This window comes from Bubalus kerabau, chromosome 4 (genome assembly GCF_029407905.1).
Source record: "Bubalus kerabau isolate K-KA32 ecotype Philippines breed swamp buffalo chromosome 4, PCC_UOA_SB_1v2, whole genome shotgun sequence".
Lineage (NCBI taxonomy): Eukaryota > Metazoa > Chordata > Mammalia > Artiodactyla > Bovidae > Bubalus > Bubalus kerabau.
Genome location: NC_073627.1, coordinates 155,937,785 through 155,961,899, shown reverse-complemented (window position 1 = coordinate 155,961,899; position 24,115 = coordinate 155,937,785). Strand labels below are relative to the sequence as shown.

General features: G+C 48.6%; 1 long non-coding RNA gene across 3 annotated transcripts in view; it reads right to left on the bottom strand.

Moving 5' to 3' along the window:
* LOC129650535 (uncharacterized) overlaps positions 1 to 16,439 on the bottom strand; it is a 65,309-nt gene extending 48,870 nt beyond the window's left edge. For all 3 annotated transcript variants that reach the window (XR_008713807.1, XR_008713808.1, XR_008713809.1), the window contains exon 1: positions 16,171 to 16,439. This is a non-coding gene — a long non-coding RNA (uncharacterized LOC129650535). The remainder of the gene's footprint in view (positions 1 to 16,170) is intronic.
* Between the last annotated feature and the right edge of the window lie 7,676 nt (positions 16,440 to 24,115).

The window sequence follows — 24,115 nt, the reverse complement described above, 5'->3', positions numbered from 1 at the left end:
AGCACGTTTCCTTCAACAGACCCATCCCCCTTCAGCTCTGAGCAAACAGGCATGGCACAAAGAGCAAAGAGAAGCACAGGCCAGGCTGGGACAAGCTCCGGCTGCTCTGGGAAGTGCCCAGCCGTTCTCAGCTGGCGCAGCTAACAGCCGCTGCCAAGTTCATGGAGATCACTCTGGGTAACAGAAGCCACACCACTGCTCCCCGTTCCCCCGGCCAGCAGGCTGGAGAGACCGGCACCTGGCGTGGCTAATGAAAGGAGCTGTGCTTTGGGAAAGTTTTTCCATCTTTAGGGACCACAACATAAATGCTAGAAAAGGCCTGAAAATAGCCCTGACACAAAACATCTTAGCAGAAGTCTGGGCCTTCGGAAAGAGCTGGTATGTGCACACGCTGCGTCCTCTCCCAGGAAGACAGGAGACAGTGTGTGTGTTCTGGGTCTCACTTGTTTTCGAAGCAGAGTCTGCCCTTTGCACTCACTGTAAGTGGTGTTCTCTTCCTAGGATGGCAAGTCTGTGCCCACCAGCTCAGGAGGCCACAGAGCCATCACTGCAGACCCGTGGGGACCTGCGTCTCCCAGGGCCTGCTCTCCAACCCCTCAACATCTACTTTAAAAATCGTGTTCCCATCCCCTCCCGGGTTGCCAGGGAAAACCAAGCCTTGCTCCCTTGGTGGTCCTGTCCACTAAGCGGGAGAGCATATAAACATAAGGGAGGGGGGCCATGCTTCCAGGGAGGCCCACATTTGAAACCCAAGCTAGTCCCTCAGGTTTCAAAGACCCGCCAGTGATCCACTTCCGAGGCTCAGGGGCTCTGCTTTGACCCAGTTTCCTGGCTCCCCCCGCCCCCTGCCATGTGTGGCCTTTGAGCATGCATTCCCCAGGCGACTGGAGATGGGTGGGGGGGGGGTTGGAGGGGGCGCGGGGGAGGGGGTGGTGGCACCCCTCTGCTCCAGGCTCCAACCTGTGCTCAGCGCCAGACTTAGAGAAACCAAAGAGGCCACCACAGCCAGCAGTTGATGCAGGAAATAAAACGACAATACAAAGTCCTCACACATTTGCTTAACGCCGAAAGTTTAAAATGTCCATGCAGTCACACAGAAGGCCAGATGACAAAATGGGGTTCAGTATTTTTCAATCTGGGGGGTGCAAACACAGTTTTTAACAAGATGCAATTGAACAAAATATCAGAAGTATCATATGTGGTTAGGGGTGAGTGCTTTCCTGAGAAACTTTTTTAAGTGCGGGTGTGTGTATGTATACATAAACGTGTGCACATGCATATGTACACACATATAAGCAGGTTCACTGCCTTACAGAATAAATGCATGTCTTACTGTGAGCTGCCCTCAGGGTCCGAAAGCAGCCATTAAGTTTTAATATTCTAATAAAATGTTTTCAGCAACATTAGATAAGTACTGAAACCTCTCTGAAGCTTGGTTTTAAATACGACACTGAAATCTATCAGCATCCCAGTTCAAAGATAACCAAGAAGGGATATTTCACTTGTCACCTCATTTTGTAATCCCACAGCTCCCAGATGCTGCTGACCCCACTCATGAGCGGTCAGGCCTTGCTGAGGCCACACACACACACGACACAAGCCTGACTCTCGGTCAAACCCAGGCCGTCCATCAGAGCAGGCTCTTGCTGGAGCTGGGCATGGAGGAGGGCAGTGGGCCCACCCCCGGCGCAGGGCTCACGGCGGCCACACACTCTCACTCAAGCATCTCCTCTCACTCTGTCTGGACAGGCCAGCATATGTTTCCCATTTAAAAGCACAACAGAAAGAACTCCCACCCGCTTTTTAAACAAGGCAGGTATAACAGGTCTATGAAAAGTGTGTCAGACTCTCAAGGCATATGACGTGTGTGTGTGCGTGTGTGATCTACAGTTGTGTTTTTTCCATTTTTCCTTTACTGCTGCAGAAAACTGGAGTCATGCAGACAAGCACCAAGGAGAAAACAAAAACCACAACGTCAACGAACTACGTGACCCTCCCTTCTGGACACAGTCTGCCTAATGCTTTCTAGACAAATTATGGGTCCTCACTGTATGCCCTGGTTTAGGAATAGTTCCTAGTACTTGATGTGATACATCATCATATTTTATACTATTATTTTTAGAGGTTGGCTAGCCTAACTGTATCTCCTCATGTCTGACCATCTGTCAGTGGCTTTCAGCTGGTATCTGGGTTTTCTGTTTATCAACACCTGACACCCTTTCTAATAAACGCTTCTTCACAACCATGATTCCTCAGCATAAATTTCCAGACAATGAACTGAAATGGCCGAGGGTACAGGTATCCTTAAAATTTTTTAAATACCTCGACCAATGGCCACCCCTCAATGTGCGCATCAGATGCTATGTCTGGCAAGCACCCCTCCCTGCAGGCTTCAAGCCACAGCCCCCGCATTCACATCCTGGGTCCACCACTCCTTGGTTTCTCCGTTTTCAACATCCTCACCTGAAAAAGACAGGACTCTTCCAGCCTGACAGGACTGTGGTTAGAACTCCACGAGACAGGCATAGAAGGCTGGTGGCAGGTCCCTGACAATGAGATCACCATGAATATCGCTATGTCACTCTTTCCCATAATGGCCTCCCTGTCTTCATCCTCATCTTTCTGATTCAAAAATCAGGTGTCAGAGTCAGCGCTCACTGTGATTCTGCTCACATCAGTTACTGCTCAAACCCCTGCAAAATTAGGCAGAGTGAAAGAAGCTGGACCCAGAGGCTGAATGTTGTGTGACTCCACTTATACATCATCCTGGAAAAGCCTTAAAGGATGGAAAACAGATTCGTGGGTGCTGGGAGTGGGCGGGGTGGGGAAGGATCTGACTCTGGAAGGACACAAGGAAATCTATGGAGTTACAGGATTTTCTGTATCTTGCTCTGGTGATTGTTACATGACTATGTGTCAAAACTCATAGAACAGGACATGAAAATGGGTGCATTTTGCTGAACGCAAATTGTCGCTGTTGTTCAGTCTCTCAGTAGTGTCCAACTCTTTGCAACCATGAGGACCGCAGCACTCCGGGCTTCCCTGTCCTTCACCATCTCCTAGAGTTTGTTCAAACTCATGTCCATTGAGTCAGGGATGCTATCCAACCATCTCATCCTCTGTCATCCCCTTCTCCTCCTGCCCTCAATCTTTCCCTGCATCAAAGTCTTTTCCTGTTCTCATCAGGTGGCCAAGGTATTGGAGCTTCAGCTTCAGCATCAGTCCTTCCAATGAATATTCAGGGTTGATTCCCTTAAGGATTGAATGCAAATTATCCCTCAGTAAATCTCACTTTAAAACAAACAACCCTGCAGAGAAGGAAGTCTATGCTATGTGGCCTGGCATTCCTTGTCTCTTGGCCAGCTGCTTTCCTTCCTATTTTTCACTGGCTCCAAAATCTGTCACGTACAGAACGCCCTCCATACCTGCAGGTCCACCCAGGGTCCACACCAAACTCAAAGCCCCATCAAGGCCACTGGCCTAATGTTCTCCATACAGACCCTGTGTTCAGACAAGGGCCCTGTATCCTTCTCCACTCTTTCAGATCCTCCTTCTCTCCCTTCTGGGAGATCTGCCCAGACCACCAGTAAGTAAAGCTTATCCCTCCTTCCTCTGCGTCAAAGGCTCTCAATTCTGGCTGCACAAGAATTACCTGAACAGCTGTCAAAACCACACATCCACACCCTCCCTCCCATCCCAGGAGATTCTGTTGTAACTGGCGGGTGTGGAGACAGACACGGGGGTTTTGTTCTGCTTCATTTTTTTCAAGAATCCCAGGCTCAGAAATGAAAGAGGGAAAACCATGCAAATCCCAAGGCATTAAAATGATAATAGGGGAATATTATAAACAACCTCATGCCAACAACTTTGACAACTTAAGTGAAATGGGCAGATTCCTTGAAACACACAGATCACCAGGACTGACTCAAGAAGAAACAGAAAGTCTTCATAGCTCTATGTCAATGAACTGAATTCATAAAGGAAATCCAGGACAGCTTAACTAATAAATCCTGTTAAATGTTTAAGGAAAAAACAATGCCAGTCCTACACAAACTCTCAATAATAAATGAAGAAGAAAACTTCCCAAATTATTGTGTGGGGCCAACATTACCCTGATACAGAAACCAGACAGAAGGATTACAAGAAAAGACTACAATATCTCTCATCAATATAGTTCTAAATATTCTTAACAAAATTGTAGCAAATTGAATCTAGCAATACCAAAAAAAGATAATAATATCATGACCAACTGGGGTTTGTGCCAGGGATGAAATATTGTCTAACATTCAAAAATTAACTACTGTAATTCACCATATTTATAAAAAAAAAAAGAGGAAAATCCATATGATCATCTCAACAGATACAGAAAAAGCATATAACAAAATTGAACATCCACTAATGATAAAAACTCTATGCAAACTAGAAAATTCCCTCAACCTCAAAAAATGCATTTACATAAAATCTTCACCTAACATCATATTCAATGAAAAGATACTAAGTTCCTTCTTCCTAAGATTGGGAACAGGTGAGTGTCCATTGTCACCGTTTCTGTTAAACACTGCACTGAACATCCTAGACAATGGAATAAAGGAAGAAAAAGAAATAAAAAGCATTTAAACTGAAAAAACAAAAGTAAAATGGTTCCTATTTATAACTGTCAGGATTATCTTTGTGTAAAAATCTTAAAGGACTACAAAAAAGCTACTGAAACAAATAAGTGGATTTATAAAGGTCACAAGATAAATAAACAATATAAAAATCAACAGCATTTCTATACAGTAACAGTTCAATTCAGTTGAGTCATTCAGTCATGCATGACTCTGCAACTCCTTGGACTGCAGCACGCCAGGCTTCCCTGTCCATCACCAACTCTGGGAACTTGCTCAAACTCATGTCCATCGAGTCGCTGGTGCCATCCAACCATACAATATTCCAACAGTAGAAATAAACAATTGGAAAATTAAAAATTTAAAAACCCACTTGTAACATTTAAAATCACAAAATACGAATAAATGTGATAAAACACATATAAGACCTACACTGATTACTACAAATCACTGCTAAGAGAAATGACGGAAAGTGAATACAGATGGAAAGGCAGTCCATGATCACTGGCTGAGACTCAATATCGTTAAAATGACAAGATTCCTCAAGTTGATCTAAGGAGTTAATGCAATCCCAGTCAAAATTCAAGCAGGTGTTTTTGTAGAAACTGGCAAGCTGATTTTAAACTTATATGGAAATGCAAAGGATCTAGACTAGATAAAACTGTTTTGAAAATGAAGCACAACTGGAAGGTTCAGTACATGACTTCAAGAATTACTGTAAAACAACAGTCATGAAGACAGGGTAGTTTCCAGGACAATGGAGAATAAGCCAAAATGGACTAGAACTGAGTCCTGAAACAGAGCCACACAGATTCTCAATTACTCTTCAAACACACAGGAACAGCTGGGTATACGCACTCAAAACAATAAACCTCAATCCTAAACTCTTTCCAGTTAAAAGGTAACTCAAAATAGATAGCAGATAAAAGCTAAGACCATAATGCCTTCAGAAGAAAACACAGGAGAAAATCTTTATGATGATGGGTGAGACAAAGTTTCTTAAACAGGACACAAAAAGCACAAACCACTAGCTAAAGACAGTTGATATAAATGGACTTAAAACTAAAAATGTCTGCCCTTTGTGTGATATCATTAATCAAATAGAAAGGTAAGCCACAGAGAAAACAATATTTGCAATACAAATATCTATCAAACTGAATTCAGAACACGTAAAGAACTCTTAAAAACTCAAATATAAGAGATAAATAGCCCAACTAAAAAGTCAGCAGAAGATTTTAACAAAACCTAAAAGAGCTAATTAATACAGGAAAAGATACTCAACTAGAACATCTATGGTAGAGCACAACTCCCACCAGAGTAACTAAATTTAAAAAGACTGACGACCGCAAGTGTTGGCAAGGATGTGAAATAACTGCTCCCACGTTAGCAGTAGGGATGTAAAATGATACAACCACTTTGGAAAACAGTTTGCCAGTTTCTTATAAAGTTAAAGATACACTTACCACACAGCCTCACAATTCTACTGGTTCAGTAGTTACTCAAGAGAAATGAAAATGCATGTCCACTCTCAGACGTGCATATAAATGAATACAGCATTTTTTATATCCCTTTTTTATAACCATAAAATACATATAAAATTTACCATTTAAACCATTTTAAAGGATACACAACCATCACCACTCTCTAGTTCTAAATCATTTTCATCACCTCCAAAGGAAACCCCATACATATTAAGCAGTCACTCCCATTCTCCCCTTCCCCAAGCCCTGGCAAGCACCAGCCTGCTTTGTTTTGTCTCAATAGATCTGCCTATTCCGGACATTTCGTATAAATGGAATCATACAATGCACTTTTGTGTCTGACTATTTTTACTTAGTAAAATGTTTTTAAGGGTCATCCATGTAGCACATGTCAGTACTTCATTTCTTTAATGGCTAAGTAATATTCCATTGCCTGGATGGACCACATTTATTTATTCATTCATCCACTGATAGGCATTTGAGTTGTTTCCCAAATTGTGAATTAGCACTGTTATGAACAACTGTGTACAAGTTTTTGTTGGAACATCTATTTTCAATTCTTTTGTGTATTTACCCATGAGTAGGACTGCTGGGTCACATGACATTTCTGTGTTTAACTTTTGGAAGAATCCCTAAATTATTTTCCAAGTTGCTGCACCATTTTACATTCTCGAAGTAACGTATGAAACTTACACCTTTTCCATATGCTCACCAACACTTACTATTTTCCTTTTTTTTTTAAATAAAAGTCATTCTGGTAAGAGGGAAATAGTATCTCACTGAGGTTTGGTCTTGCACTTCCCTAGTGACTAATGATGTTGAGCATCTTTTCATGTGCTTGTTTGTCATTTGTCTGTCTTCTCTGGAGATATTTTTGTTCATGTTTTAACTGGTTGTTCTTTTGTGTTGCGCTGTAGCTTGCGGCACTTTTATTCATAATAATCTCGAACAGGAAGCAATCCAAACATCCACCAGCAGGTGAATAAATCAATAAATCATGGCACACCCACGTGATAAAACAGGATTCAGCAATAAAAGACATAAAGTACAACACAGCAAAACCCAAGAATCTCAAAGATGCGCCAAGGGAAAGAAGTAAGAAATCTACAATACATGCTTCCGTTCTGAAACTCTTAAAGAAACCAATCTTCTAATAGTCTAATCTCGACAGATCAGTGATTGCCTGGGTGGAGGGTTGAGTGCAAAGAGGCAACAGGGAGTTTGGGGAGAGTTCATGGGCTAAACAATCTCTGTTGCAACTGCTCGACTGCTACAACAGCCGGACAGCAGCCAGGGACGGTAGGTGCATGAATGTGTGAGGTGCATCTCACCCGCAGAGTTCATCCACTGTTGGCCTCCATCACATCATGGTAGCAGCTGCATAACTGGATACCTTTGTCAATACTCACTGAACAGTGCCTTTTGTTGTATGTAATTATACCTCGGTAAAACTGGTTAAAGAAACATTGTTTCTACAGGTGAACATCCCAAGTCTAATGTGCATCCAGAGTGGGCCCATTGGCCCTGCTCTCCCCTCCTGTCTGCCCTTCAGGATGCACTACCCCCAAAGGCAAGCCCTACTTGGCCCAAGCTTGGAAGTGAAAGTGAAAGTCGCTCAGTTGAGTCTGACTCTTTGCAAACCCATTGTCTGTCCATGGGATCCTTCAGGCAAGAATACTGGAGTGGTTTGCCATTCCCTTCTCCAGGGAATCTTCCCCACCCAGGGGCTGAATCTGGGTCTCCTGCATTGCAGGCAGATTCTTTACTATCTAAGCTACAAGGGAAGCCTGCATAACTGTATACCTTTGTCAAAATTCACTGAACAGTAACCTTTTATTGTATGTAAATTATACCTCAATAAGACTGGTTAACGAAACTGTTTCTACAGGCAAGCACCCTAAGTCTAAAGGGCATCCAGAGAGAAGCTCTTCTGTCTGCCCCTCAGGGTACACCTCCCAACCACAGGCTGTGCTTAGCCCAACCTTGGAAGTGAAAGTGTTGGTCACTCAGTCATGTCCAACTCTGTGCGACCCCACTGACAGTAGCCTGCCAGCCTACCCTGCTCATGGAATTCTTCAGGCAAGCATACTGGAGTGGGTTGCAATTCCCTTCTCCAAGGGATCTTTCTGAACCAGAGACCGAACCTGGGTCTCCTGCCTTGCAGGCAGATTCTTTACCACAGAGCTTCTGGTTCAGGGGTCCTGGGGGTGGAGGTGAAAACCTGCACCTGCAGCAGAGTCTGGAAACAATGCTGCCGGCACAGGGAGCACGCCTGGAGACAGGCTCTCTCCCTCATTCACGTGGCGCTCAGTGGACGCGGAATCAGGGCGGTGCTAATCCATCACACGCAGGCCCTCGCTAGTGACCGGGCCCTGTGTGTAGGGATGCCAGGCCAACATCAAGAGGGAAATGCTCACATCCCGGCTGCAAGGACACGGCCCCACTTTCAGCCTCAGTTTCCCAGGCCCATCAGGTCAGCAGACCAGGCCTCCTTCACCCTCCTCCTGTCACACACATGTCCTCTCAGCCAGAAGGGCATCCACTCCTGCCAGGGAGCCTGGCAAACTCAGCTCTCCAGACTTCCTATGCTCACCAAACAAGAGGGCTTCATCAGCCCCTGGGCACCCACCGCCATGCTCAGAGGTTCTGCTGTCACAAGCTCCCATAACCATTTTCTGCCATCCTGACCCCTTCTGAGGACCCCAGGGCCAATCAGAGAAGTGGGGCACTTAAGAGGCTAATGACAGTTTGCTTGCGGGGGAACAGTGGCCGCTCATCTGTCCCCCTCTGTCTCCCCCATTGGAGGACATGGGCAAGGCCCCCACCCTACTTTCTTCACTCTTCCCCCTACTCCATCTTTCCCATCAGGACCAAAACCTGAAACACAACCCCTTATGCCCATCAGCAACTCCCCCATCTTTCAGCCCCCTTTCCCAGAAAAATTCTTGAAAAAACTACCAACTCCTGATGTCCTGAGCTCCATTTGCCACCTTCTCTTGGCCCAACACTCCCACCCCTCTTGTCAGGACACTGACAACCTCCATGTTTCTAAGGTCAATTCTCCAAGGATAATTCTCATTCCTCATCTAGCTGGCTCCCTCGGCCAGACAGCCCATTCTCTCCATGCACACTCTTCCTGTGGCCCTGGATGCCCCAGACCCCTCTGGCTTTCTCCTGCCCTAATGACATTCCTTCTTGGTTCCTTGACCTTGGACCTCTCCTCTCCTCCTCTGCCATCTTGTGCCGACTCAGCTTTAAAAATATCACCTTTGTGCTGGCAACAGCCAGACCCATATCGGACCCAGGCCACTCCTTCTAACTCCACCCTTGCTTGCCCAACAAGCCCCTTACCACCTCCACGTGGACAGCACTGGAGGTCGTAGGTACCACCCTCCCAAATCCCCCAAAGGTGCTCTGCCCATTGAGACCCCATCTCAGGGTGCTGCCCACTCCATCCCTCGGGCTGCCTGAGCCAAGAATCTCAGGGTCACCTTGGACTCCTCTATTGAGCCAACCATCCCAATGGCTCCATCTTCACAACACACCAGAATCCAGCCAGACCCACCATCTGCTCAGGGTTGCTCCTCTGCTCCAGCCACACCTGCCCTCTGGCCTTGCTAAAGCATGCCAGGACATCCCCCTGGTCACTCCTCACCTCCTCCATCAGCCCACCAGCCACCTGGTTTTGAATCTCAAACATTCCCAAACTGTGAGCACCTGGACCCCACACTGGCTTTCTCCATAGCACTATGGCCCCAGTGCGTTACATTTGGATTTACTTCCTCTCCTTAGCCTTCCAGCACCTGCTACTTGACCATAAGTGCCAAGCTGGCAGGGTCTTCTATCTCTTGGTTTCTTGCCGTAATTGGAGCTCAGTAAACATTTGCTGGATGGAGTGGTGGGACTTCATGAAGTGGAGGTGAAAGGGGCCTTGCTAAGTTGCTTCAGTAGTGTCCAGCTCTGTGTAACCCTATGGACTACAGCCTGCCAGGCTCCTCTGTTCATGGGATTCTCCAGGCAAGAATATTGGAGTGGGCTGCCATGCCCTCCTCCAGGGGATCTTCCCAACCCAGGGATCGAACCTGCATCTCTTATGTCTCCTGCATTGGCAGGTGAGTTCTTTACCACAAGCGCCACCTGAGTACCTAATTTCTTTGCCTCAAAAAAGATGAATGATGGGACCTCACCTACAAAGGACACAGACCTCCTGGGTGCCCCAAATGCCCAGACGGCACAGCTCTATTCAGACAGGATCCCTAAGGCCTCTGGAAAGGACTGAGATGCAGAGAACACATCTGATCTCAATGGAAAAATGAGCCATGCGCCTACAGTCTGTTCTGACAAAAGGCAGCTCATGGCCATGCAGACGAGACCCCAGGCTCAGAGCACAGCCGCCTCACTGCAGGCCTGGCTGTGGCCGTCCCACAAACATGGAAAATACTAGTAAACAACAACAACAACAAACAAAACTCCCAAACACATGGTGAGAACAAAGTGGGGTCCAGCTGAGGCCCTTATTCAGAGTAGGCCTCCGGGAACGTAGTGTCCTTGCAAACAAAATCAAAAACATGCTTCAGAGCCAAACAACACCCAGATGCTAGATCAAAGCCAATTACATTCTGGTACATAAGCAACTCAAATTTCTTGTAATAGGACAGGAAAATGGAGGGGGCGGGAAGCCCTGAGGATTCCAGGCAACTTGTACTTTTTTACTCTGTGGACTTAGCATTTTTATGGGTTTTGTTGTTGTTGCTGCTGTAGAGGAAAGTTATTTAACATATCCTCTACTAAATGAGAAAACAGCAACTGCTGAAGATGAGTGGAACAGGCCCACAGTAGCAGGTCATCCAACTAGCAGTGGAAATCCACCCAAGAAGGCTCTGGACCGTCACTGCTTTTGTTGCTGGGTCAAGTCCCATGGAACGAAATGTGCTTCTCCACTTAGACCAGGACCATGGTGGGTCTGAGCTAAGGGTCTTCCCCATCCCATGGCTCAGGCCCAGCATGGTACCTCAGCTTACTGCCCAAACTGAGGAATGGCATTCCTGTTAAATTTTCAGGGTCTGAGTCTCGTCCCCCCTATTGCTGAGGTCAGGGTATTGGTGTCTCTTTTTCATGGCCCACAGGGCACAGGCTCAGAGCAACAATGGCTGTGGATTCATTGACTGCCTCACTGAAGCTACATCATGTTATTATGTTGTGTAGGAACATGAATTCCTACAAGTCAAATCCATTTCGAATAAATTTAGATTTCGAAATTTAATGTTTAGAACAGGCTATTCTAGGGACTTTCGTGGTGGTCTAGTGGCTAAGACTCTGAACTCCCAATGCAGGTGGGGCCTGGGTATGATCCCCAGTCAGGGCACTAGATTCCACATGCCAAAACTAAAGAACCTGCATGCCACAACAAAGACTGAAGATCCCAAGCACCACAACTAAGGACCCATGCAGCTAAATAAATAAATGTTGCAAAAAACCCAGGTTATTCTATTCTCTAAGGGCTTCCCTGGAGAAGGCTATGGCAACCCACTCCAGTACTCTTGCCTGGAAAAATCCCATGGACGGAGGGGCCTGGTGGGCTGCAGTCCATGGGGTCGCTAGGAGTCAGACACGACTGAGCGACTTCACTTTATTTTTTCACTTTCATGCATTGGAGAAAGAAATGGCAACCCACTCCAGTGTTCTTGCCTGGAGAATCCCAGGGACGGGGGAGCCTGGTGGGCTGCCGTCTATGGGGTCACACAGAGTCGGACATGACTGAAGCGACTTAGCAGCAGCAGCAGCAAGGGCTTCCCTGGTGGCTCAGATGGTAAAGGATCCACCTGCAATGCAGGATACCTGGGTTCAATCCCTGGGTTGGGAAGATCCCCTGAAGGAGGGCATGGCAACCCACTCCAGTATTCTTGCCTGGAGAATCCTCATGGACAGAGGAGCCTGGTGGGCTACAGGCCATGGGGTCGCAAAGAATCGGACACAACTGAGCAACTAAGCACATTCCCTAATGGAGATCCATTCTTACAAATACATTTTATCATTACAAAACCAATCCCACTGTAAAAGAAACAAACCACATGGCAATAGGTGAGGGGGTAAAAGGATAGATTCCCCTTCCTCCTTCCCGCCACCCCCTTCTCAACCCTCTGCCAACACCCAAGCACACACAACTCACATGCACACATATATCCTTCCCTCCCATCCCGGTCACCAGCTGGACAGCCACTCTTGCTCGGAGCTGTGTCCCTCGAGTCTGGAGCAGCACCTGCCCTCCTCGTCCACCACGGGTGCTCTGTCATTGTCTGTTTGACACACAGTATCTGTCATTCCAGATGCTTCTATACTTTATTACCTATACATGTGTAAATGGGATCACTCTATACAGTCCACACTAAGGAGCAATGTTTTCACTTAACTCATCAGCACTTCTTTTAAAGTAAACCTCAACTATTCCATGAAGTGAAGGATCCTATGGCATTTGAGAGGGGGAAATGGGATTCTTAGATCATTAACTATTTTATGATAAAGACTTTTAAAGACTAAAGACTGAAGAGACTAACAAACCCTCAGGTACCATCACCCAGAGCGAATAACCCCGTTCAACAATGGTCAGTGCTCCCCCCTCCATCACCCAACCCATCCCCCACCCATGCTAATCTGAAACAGCTCTCAAACATGGCTCTCACTTCCTCTGCAGATCACTCCAGCATCTACAGCTAAAGGGTAAAGACTGTGTGAACATAACCACAATACTGTTGTTAAGGAATATAATTATCTTTTAAAATCATTGTTCACTCAACAAACGCCCAACTGTCTCTTTAAATACCATCATTTTTTAAGGGAATGATTCTTGGCTCAAATGCTGGCTAACTGCATTTCATTCAAAGCTGCAATCCCGAGTAATACATAGAAGTGACCTGGGGAAGCGGTGAAGTCTCCACTTTCATAGACAGCATTTGAGACTTTTAGACCAAATAAAGGACCCGGTCCTACTGGCGGATCACAGGGCATGATGGAAGGCAGCTATGGGGGAACGACTCCTGGGCTGCTGTGATGCCTGGTCTAGGTACAATATCGCCAGGTAAATGACCATGCACTCAGGAAGGGACAGGCAATTGAAAGTGAGCCACTCCAAGGAGTTGCGATGAGCCACTTTGCTTATCCCAAAGATCACCTTAATTGGTACACTGAACAATGCCAGCCCAGCTCCAGGCACGGCCCACTCACATGCTATCTCCACTTGACTGAATCAGCAGATATTTCCTCCTAATAAATCTCTTGGAGAAGGCAATGGCACCCCACTCCAGTACTCTTGCCTGGAAAATCCCATGGACGGAGGAGCCTGGTGGGCTGCAGTCCATGGGGTCGCAAAGAGTCGGACACAACTGAGCAACTTCACTTTCACGCATTGGAGAAGGAAATGGCAACCCATTCCTGTGTTCTTGCCTGGAGAATCCCAGGGACGGGGGAGCCTGGTGGGCTGCCGTCTACGGGATCGCACAGAGTCAGACACGACTGAAGTGACTTAGCAGCAGCAGCAGCAATAAATCTGCACTTCTCTCCATCACCTTTTGACAGCAGGCAGGCTGCAATGGCCACGAGCTGTGCTGAGTCTCCAGTGCAGAGGAGCCTGCCCGACCGGCCCACTCTCGGGTGACGCCCCAAGACATCCCTGAATGGCCAAGGGCCCCAGAGGCACAGGTGGAGCAGGGGAGACTGCACCTGCCGAGCCCCACAAAGGACAGCAGTCTTTCTCCCTGCAGCCACCCTCGACAGTCAGTTGATGGCAAATTCATTTGTGTCTTTTCACATGGCCAGCTTCACCCCATGGCCACCCTGCAGGCCTGGATGGTTAACTTTGTGACTGTTGTCACTCCCAGAAGAGACTGAGGATGGGGGGTTGGGGGCACAGGGATGCACTACCTGCCACATCACCTTCTCAGGAGTTCTTTTGAACAAATTGTTAGCATGAGGGGAAGGTCGCTGTGAATTAAGGAACAATCAGGAAGCCAATACACTTATGCAGCAGCAGGGGCCTAACCCAGGGACACTGGGGACGCCTGGTGGTGGGAGGGGACACGGAGCCCAGTTGCCAATCCAGGAGCCCCAGGCTCACCACACAAGGGATCAGGAAGAGGCTCCTGGCCACACCCACCCCACCCCCCACCAGAAACAGAACCCAGAGGGAGGGGTGGGAGGCCTGAAACTGTCCCTGCTCAGTGTGGGAGAGGCAGGCTCTCTTTGGAAGCACAGAGGACCAATGAGAAAACCATTGATCTCTGCAACACATTATTGATTTCGCTATGTGCTGGCACCAGCGGATGGTCCTCCCCCCTCACTCAGAGCCAGCCATTAGCGTGCGCTCCCAAGACTGGCCTAGACATCCCTGCCTGGTGAGGGGGGTAGGCGCTTGAGATGAAACCTGCCTTGGCTAACCCACAGGGACTGGATCACGAGTGGATGATGTCATTATGGTCATCTCCCTGCCCCCAGACCCACTGGACAGCTGTGTGGTGTGGCCCTGCACCCCACTCCTGAGCTGGGGTGGATGTACCATCTGCCAGAACCCCAAAGAAGGCTGTGAGAGCACCCCAGTTACCAGCAGAGGGATAATGCTGCATTTTCCAGCAATCATAGAGAGCCAGTACCTCTTGAATGCCAGCTCACGGTCCTCCTATAACATGGCTCAAGAGTAGACCAGGGCTGGGTTGCCTCTCAGCATCAGCAATTTTTCTTTCTTTATTTGGTTTACCCGCTGTTCATAATACAAACTTTTTTTTTTCTTTGCAATCTGAAGGTCTACCCTCTTGGTGGGAAGAGTCTTTGTCCCCAGAAATACCCCACTGAATCCCTTCACCATCCCCTCATCCCTGCAGGCTTTCCCCCTGGTAGGACTGGTTGCCTGGAGTACTCCGAGCAGGTCTGTTTTATTCTTCTTTATTCTTGCAGACGATGTGCACAGACACCAACGGTTCAAGTGACAATCGGGGCATTATCTCGGCCAGAATCCTGGCCCCAGCACTGACTGAGGCAGCCTGTTTCTGGGACACAGTAAACATTCCCAAAATACAGCGCCCAGGCAGCCAGAAGGCAGGCCCCAGGCCTGGGGCAGGTATGAGCTGACAGGCTACCGATGTCACTTCACCCTTGGAAAGAAAACTTCCGCTCGGTGGCGCCTAGTGGATCTGAATAGACTCAGAATGGGGGGGCCAGCCACTTGGCCACAGTCCCCAAGTCCTGATGTGCTTAACATAAGTGGTGGTTTTCAAATCAAAAGCTGAACAACTTTGCATAGCAAACGCGCTCCAGAAAGCGGGGACCCTTGCCCTAGACCACAGGCCTCGTTTTTGGTGAACTGCCCGCCTCCAGACGCCCACACACCCCCATCCCCAATACTAAATGAAATAAAACGAAGGGGACCACCACGATCCAACCCTCCTTTCCACTGTCTGCCCTGGCAAAACCCCAGTGCATTCAGCCTCCTGCAGTTCACCAGGCGGCTGCAACAGGTGCAGCCCTAAGCTAAGGCTGCTGATTCTCCTTGGCTATTCTAGAATCACGCAGCCAAAACCCAAAAGGAAGCCGAGGCCTGCAACACTCACTGCCAGGGCCCCGACCTGCCCCACCTGTCTGAGTGCGCGGCTCGGGGTCTAGCGCCCGGGGGCCGCGGCCCCGCCGACAGAAATAGAAGCCGCGGGGCCGGGCAGGCCTGAATGGCCGGAGTGGGGCGGGGGCCGAGAGGACAGGAGCCACGGGTCAGGCAGAACACACCGCCCCCGCCCCGGGCCAGGGTCTGCCGCGCGCCCGGAGCCCCAAGCGTTGCCGAGCCACCTGCGCGCCGGGGCTGGGAGGCAGCCGAGGAGGGGAGGGGTCCTGGGGGGTCCTGGGAGGGGACTCAAAGAGGGGTCTCGGGAGAAGTCAGGGAGCTCCGGGAAGGGGGCTCCGGGGAGGCCCCGGGGGTCCTGGGAGGAGTCAGGGGGCTTCGGGGCGGAGGCTCCGGGCGGGCTCCGGAGGCCGATTCGGGGAGGGTCTCGCCGCCCCCGCGCACCTGCACCGCCCGCGCCCGCCCTCTACCCGCCAACCCTTACCTGGCGCGGCGTGTCCTGGCCGCGCGGCCCCGCGGTGCCGGGCCAGGCGAGCGCGGGCGCAGGAATGGCGGCGGCGGAGGCGGAGGCGACCGGCTCGGAGGCCCGGCGCGGAGGGGCGGCGCGGCCAGGCGACTCGGGGATGCTGCGGCGAGGGAGGGCGCGGAGGCCGGCGCGGGAGGGAGGGCGCGGGGCTGCGCGCAGGCCCCTCCTCCGCTCCCCTCCTCCCTTCCCGCCTCCTCTCGCTTCCCTTCCCCCTCTCTCCTGCCTCCTCCTCCTTGCCGCCCGGCTCCCCGCCCTACTTCTCATCCCCCACCCGCTCCGTCCCTCCCCTTTTTCCTCCCCTTTCTTCACCTTCCTGCACTCCTCCACTCCCTCCATCTCCACCCGCCCCTGCCACTTTCCATCTCCACTCTTTCCCTCTGATATCTTCTCTCCCCACCTTCCACCTTTACCCCTTAACCCCCAAGCCCCCAAAGGCTAACCTCTGCCCTGGCCAGGCCTCTGCTGGGTCCAACACACGTTCTGATGACGAGCGCAGTTACCCCCTCCTCACCACCTGCTAATGAAGCATTGCCCCTTCTGGGAGCCTGACCTGACCTCACCCTCTCGAGCCTCCACCCTCCTCCAAATCTCCAAGGTTTTGCGAACTCCCAGGCTCTGATGCTGTTCTGCTGGGGACCTGACCTGCCCAATGGGTGGAAAAAGCATGTGGGCTCTGAGGACGCTTGCTTCTTTGCTTCTAAGCAAATCTAATTTGGATAAGAACATTTCAAACCAAGCCTTCTGCCACTTCCCCAGGGTGAGGTGGGTAGGTACCAATTCAGGTTTTGCTGTACCCCTTCTGTTTGCCCGCATGCCAACTGTTTGCTAAGTGTTCACCATCTGATCACTGCTGGTGATACACGTTTACACTAACCCACAGGTTTGAGAACTAGGTGCCCTCTGAAGACTGCTCCAAATCCTCTGGCCCTGGAGAAAGAAGTGACAGGCCTGAGAAGGTGGTTGATATGGCCAGTAGGCCTGCTGAGGGACGCTGTCCAGAGAAAGGGATGCAGTTCCCAATGAACCAGCCAGGATTTCCTTGTGTGTAGTGTAGGAGTCAGGGCTTCCCTGGTGGCTCAGACGGTAAAGCGTCTGCCTGCAATGTGGGAGATCCAGGTTTGATCCCTGGGTGGGAAAGATCCCTGGAGAAGGGAATGGCTACCCACTCCAGTATTCTTGCCTGGAGAATCCCATGGACAGAGGAGCCTGGCAGGCTATACTTCATGGGGTCGCAGAGAGTCAAACACAATTGAGCCACTAACTAGCTAGTTAAGAGTCATGGTGCTCTGCCCCCAGTCTTGGCTGTAGATCCCAGGCTGTAGGAATCCTCCCAGCTCACCTGCGGTCACTTTCCTGATGCCCAGGAGCTGCTGGTAACCAGAGTGAGAGTTTTAAAATGAAGCCATTCCTAAATGATCAGTAACGGGACTGAGAGCCTCACTCTCTTCAGGGGCCTCCGCTCTTTCCACGCTGGGGCTGCCATAGGCGGACCTTAATGCTAGTGCATCAACACGGTGCCAGCAAACTAAGCTGGCAAAGCTAGTGCCAAGAGTGACGGTACGGGTGGGCAGGAGTTCACCCCTCTCCCTCTGTAGGTGGGAAACACGACCTGGCATCTGATAGGCTCCAGTGTGAGCCTTGGCTCTTATGTTTCCAGGTGACCTTGTGAGCCCTTTCCCACCCTCTCTAAGGGTTGCAGAGCATGGAAGAGAGAATCTCAGGTAAGACCACCAGCACCACGTGCCCCACATTCATAGCTGGAGACTTTTATGAGAAAGACACACGGGAGATGTACCTTCTAAGGTCTCCTCCTGTGGAAGAAGTCTGTGAATCTGTGTTCTTCCATCCTATTTGGATTAAAACCTGATGGGAAGATATGTTTTAACAGCATCCCAGACCCCAAGAAGGAACCCATTCTTAAGATGGATAAAAGCAAGTATTGCAAATACAAGGGCAGGGGGCTGTCTTGTGTTCTTTACTAGTCCAACCCATCTAGAATACAGTGCCCTTGCTTGGGATCTAAGGACAGCCACCAGCAGGCCATGGGAGGGCAGTTGACACGTGGGGAACCTTCAGTCTGGAAGATCAGTGTGCAGAGCACAAGACGGCAGAATCCAAATATTTGCAAAACTGTCCGGGAAGAAGGATTACCCCGTGGGGTTATGAAGGGCAGAACGAGGACAGATGGGTAGAAATTAGACTAGACAGTCGATTTCCTCCCACTTGTGAATGCTTTCTGGCAGACCTGCCTGCCAGAGGAGCCGGCCACCCCTGGAGGACCATGTCCTACACGGCCAGTGTCTAGACAGGTTCTGGGGCCACTGCAGGAAATTGCTGGAGGGGGCCTGCAGTAGGGATGACCCCTGGAACCTTTTCCAGCCATTAGATCATTCCACACTGTCTTTAATAAGGTCGCTGAACCCCTGTTTGCTTTGTCTGCAGAGTGGAGGGCGGCTCGGCAAAGAAACTGATCATATGCCTGACCCAGAGTCAATGCTTCCAGCTTCAGCACCTTCATCAATCATAAGCTTCCCTTAGTGTGTTTCCTCATTTGTATAAAGGAGATAAGGGAGGATCCGATGAGATGACAGCATTTTCCCACCACCCAGCACCCGGGAGGGACTCATCCGGGTCCATACAGAGTGACTCAGTTTGCCTTTTTATTTTTGTCAATGTTTTATCTTCTATTATGAGACATTTCATCACTACGAACAAAGCTACTGTAGGTAATGGAATTCCAGTTGAGCTCTTTCAAATCCTAGAAGATGATGCTGTGAAAGTGCTGCACTCAAGACGCCAGCAAATTTGGAAAACTCAGCAGTGACCACAGGACTGGAAAAGGTCTGTTTTCATTCCAGTCTCAAAGAATGTTCAAACTACCACACAATTGCACTCATCTCCCACGCTAGCAAAGTAATGCTCAAAATTCTCCAATTTAGTCTTCAACAGTACGTGAACCGAGAACTTCCAGATGCTCAAGCTAGATTTAGAAAAAGGCAGAGGAACCAGAGATCAAATTGCCAACATCCATTGGATCATAGAAAAAGAGAGAGAATGCCATAAAAACATCTACTTCTGCTTCATTGACTATGCTATAGCCTTTCACTGTATGAATCACAGGAAATTGTGGAAAATTCTTCAAGAGATCGGAATACCAGACCACCTTACCTGCCTCCTGAGAAACATGTATGCAGGTCAAGAAGCAAACGTTAGAACCGGACATGGAACAGCAGACTGGTTCCAAATTGGGAAAGGAGTATGTCAAGGCTGTATATTGTCACTTTGTTAATTTAACTTATATGCAGAGTACATCATATGAAATGCCAGACTGAATGAAGCACAAGCTGAAATCAAGATTGCCCAGAGAAATATCAATAACCTCAGATATGCAGATGTCACCACCCTTATGGAAGAAAGCAAAGAGGAACTAAAGAGCCTCTTGATGAAAGTGAAAGAGGAGAGTGAAAAAGCTGGCTTAAAACTCAGCATTCAAAAAACTAAAATCATGGCATCCGATCCCATCACTTCATGGCAAATAGATGGGGAAACAATGGAAACAGTGACAGACTTTATTTTCTTGGGCTCCAAAATCACTGCAGATGGTGACTGCAGCCATGAAATTAAAAGACATTTACTCCTTGGAAGAAAAGCTATGACCAACCTAGACAGCATATTAAAAAGCAGAAACATTACTTTACCAACAAAAGTCCATATAGTCAAAGCTATGGTCTTCCCCGGAGAAGGCAATGGCACCCCACTCCAGTACTCTTGCCTGGAAAATCCCATGGATGGAGGAGCCTGGTAGGCTGCAGTCCATGGGGTCGCTAAGAGTCGGATAGGACTGAGTGACTTCACTTTCACTTTTCTGCATTGGAGAAGGAAATGGCAACCCACTCCAGTGTTCTTGCCTGGAGAATCCCAGGGACGGGAGAGCCTGGTGAGCTGCTGTCTATGGGGTCGAACAGAGTCGGACATGACTGAAACGACTTAGCAGCAGCAGCATGGTCTTCCCAGTAGCCATGTACGAATGTGAGAGTTGAACCATAAAGAAAGCTAAGCTCTGAAGAATTGATGCTTTTGAACTGTGGTGTTGGAGAAGACTCTTGAGAGTCCCTTGGAGTGCAAGGAGATCCAACCAGTCCATCCTAAAGGAAATCAGTCCTGAATATTCATTGGAAGGACTGATGCTGCGGTTGAAGCTCCAATACTTTGGCCACCTGATGGGAAGAAGTGACTCATTTGAAAAGACCCTGATGCTGAGAAAGATTGAAGGCAGGAGGAGAAGGAGATGACAGAGAATGAGATGGTTGGATGGCATCACCGACTCAATGGACATGAGTTTGAGTAAATTCCAGGAGTTGGTGATGGACAGGGAAGCCTGGCATGCTGCAGTCCATGGAGTGGCAGAGAGTCAGACACTACTGAGCAACTGAATTGACTGGCCTCCCCAGTGCCTTGGCAGTGAAGAATTGCCTGCAGTGTAGGAGCTATGGGAAATACGTGTTTGATCCCTGGGTTGGGGAGATCCCCTAGAGGAAGGCATGGCAACCCACTCCAGTATTCTTGCCTGGAGAATCCCATGGACAGAGCAGCCTAGCCGGCTGCAGTCCATGGGATCATAAAGAGCCTGACAGGACTGAAACAACTTAGCGCACACACACACACACACACACACACACACACGGGACATTTTAAGCTGGTACAGAAGAATAACCAAAGGAACCCTGTGCACAGGGATGATAATCTTGTGTCAGCTTGACCCACTCCCTACCCGAACCCCCAATTCTAGGTTCAGTTCAGTTCAGCTACTCAGTTGTGTCCGACTCTTTGCGACCCCATGAATCGCAGCCTGCCAGGCCTCCCTGTCCATCACCAGCTCCTGGAGTTCATTCGGACTCACGTCCATCGAGTCACTGATGCTATCCAGCCATCCCATCCTCTGTCGTCCCCTTCTCCTCCTGCCCCCAATCCCTCCCAGCATCAGAGTCTTTTCCAGTGAGTCAACTCTTCGCATGAGGTGGCCAAAGTACTGGAGTTTCAGCTTTAGCATCATTCCTTCCAAAGAAATCCCAGGACTGATCTCCTTCAGAATGGACTGGTTGGATCTCCTTGCAGTCCAAGGGACTCTCAAGAGTCTTCGCAAAGACCACAGTTCAAAAGCATCAATTCTAGGTTGATACACATCAAAGGCATCCTGTCCACCAATTTGTTTTCCAGCTTCCCCCACAATACCAAATGTTCGAACACTTAGGTCACATTTTGTGAAGTCTCTCTGCCTGGCTGGTTGGAACGCTGGTTTATCTCTGTGTGGATGAGCACAGTGACTGCCTAGATGATATGTAAATCCCATGTGAAAAGAAACTCAAGGTGTCAGCTTATGTGGCACCACTACATTGGGCTTCCACCATGGCCCCACGGATGCGAGGAGGGACACCCACTCGGCTCCTCCATTCTCAGAGGAACTTGCATACGTTGGCTGACAGCAGTTTTAAAAACTGAATATGGAATATTTGAACAAGGGAGGAAAAGTTTCCTGGAAGAGCTGGCCCTGTGCATTTTTCCTGAAGCCAAGGCTGTAGCCCCAAAGCCCAAACCTGAGAGCAAGGGGTTAGTACATTGTCAAAATAAAGGGCAATGGCCCCTGGAGAAATGAGTCCTGGGGACTGAGATGATAATGTCTGGGGAGCCTCTGACCCAGTTCTGGGAAAATGTCTTTTGTTTTACACCAGAATTTATTTATTTATTTGTTTACATTTTTGGTTTGACCGCCAAGAAGTAACTTCTTTTAAACTTTAATGTATTTTTATCCCCTCACATATCTGAACTATTTTTTTTAAATGAAGTGCAGTTGATTTACAATGTGCTAATTTCTGCTATATAGCAAAGTGATTTGATTATACACACATGCATACACACACACACACATATATATACATTGTTTTATATATTCTCTTCCATTATGATTTATCATAGGATATTGAATATAATTTCCTGTGCTGTACAGTGAGACTTTATTGTTTATCCGTTCTGTGTATAAAAGCTTACATCTGCTATCTCCAATCTCCCACTCCATCTCTCCCCCACCCTCCACTCCATCTCTCCCCCACCCCCTACCCCTTGGCAACCACAAGTCTGTTCTCTATGTCCATGAGTCTGTTTCCATTTGGGTCATGTTTTAGATTCCACATATAAGTGATAACGCATGGTATTTGTCTTTCTGACTTAGTATGATAATCTTTAGTTGTATCCATGTGGCTGCAAATGGCATTATTTCGTTCTTTTTATGGCTGAGTAATATTCCACTGTATTTATGCACCACATCTTCTTTATCATGCATCTGTCAGTGGACATTGAGGTTGTTTCCATGTCTTCGCTATTGTGAATAGCGCTGCAGTTAATACTGGAGCATATGTATCCTTTTGGATTATGCTTTTCTCTGGTTATATGCCCAGGAGTGGGATTGCTGGATCATATGGTAATTCTATTTTTAGTTTTCTGAGGAACCTCTGTTACTGAGTCCAAGCTCACTCTGCTCGCTACATGAGAGGCCAGTGAATCTAAGGGACAAAGTGTTGAGGCAAGGAATATGACTTTATTCAGAAAGCCAGCTGACCAAGAAGATGGCAGACTAATGTCTGAAAATAACCATCTGGTTGGGGTCTGGATGTCAGGTTCTTTTATGGATTAGAGATGGGGGGCGGTGAGGAAACAAAGTAAAAAAAAAAAAAATGCCATTAATCTTGCTAATATCTCCTAGAATGGCAAGCCTAAGGCAGAGTGATGTGTTAGTTTTTTCCTTCCTGCCATCTACAGGCGGACAGGGTTCTGAACAAAAAGGCACTTTAGTTTAATTGTTAGGCAGAGGGGTAGGATTCTCTGAGGCAGGCCATTATGTGTAATTATAATAACAAAAGCAACGGAAAGCAAGTCAAAGAAACCGTTTCAACATGGAGTCAGAATTGACTTCCCTCTGGGACACCTCCATGCTGGTTTTCACTTTTTCAACTTTTTCAAGTTGGCTGTACCAACTTGCATTCCCACCTTTTGAATGTGATGAAAGAGTGCTTCTGGGATGCATGGGAACAGGCCTCCCCTGTAGTTGCTGGGACTGCTGATGGCATGACTGTCACCCCACACCTCATGGTTCCTTCCCTCACCCTAGAGAAGGCCAACTTCCTGGCAGCCTCCTTAAGATGAAAGGTCCTCAAAGTGCCTCCACCAGGACCCTTGTCACCAGAATACCCTTTTCAGCTGTGGAGGGAATGGTCGGGAGCCCCCAGTACCCTCCTGCCCCACTGCTGTCCTGGGGCCCCCCACAGGAAATGGAGGGCTCCTCTCTTGAAAGCTGCTTTCCAGCAGCAGCATATAAATGAAGGCCTTGGAGCTGTCCTCATTGTTCTGGGTGCCCTGAGTACTATTTTAGCTGTCAGAGCACGGAGTACTAACTTACTCTGGTTAAGGGGTGTAATCTAGCCCTCATGCACACCCTTCCCCAGCACTTTCCCTGTTGCTAAATGAAAAGGGTGGTTTATCAAGGCTTTTTCTGTCTTATTTTATTCCTGAGAGCAGAGCTGGTGAAAGCCACTGAGCACTACCCCAGTTGGAACCAGGGAGAGTGGAAACTGGGGACGCTGAACAGGATGCTGGCCTGCTGCCCTGGCTGACCATTAAGTTTAACCAGAGCTGGTGTCCTCAGTTGACCTGCAACAGCAATGCCTTCCTGAACCCCAAAGGCCACTTCCGCCACCAGCTGCTTGAGCTGGCGCTTTAAAGGCCTGTCAGAGTTATCAGCTGGAGCATCGTTTCTTCAACCCTATCTGCCACCCACACCTCCGGGCAGAGCAGGGTGTCTCCTCCCACTGTGATGCCACCTTGCAAGGCTCTCAATCACTGCTACACCAGG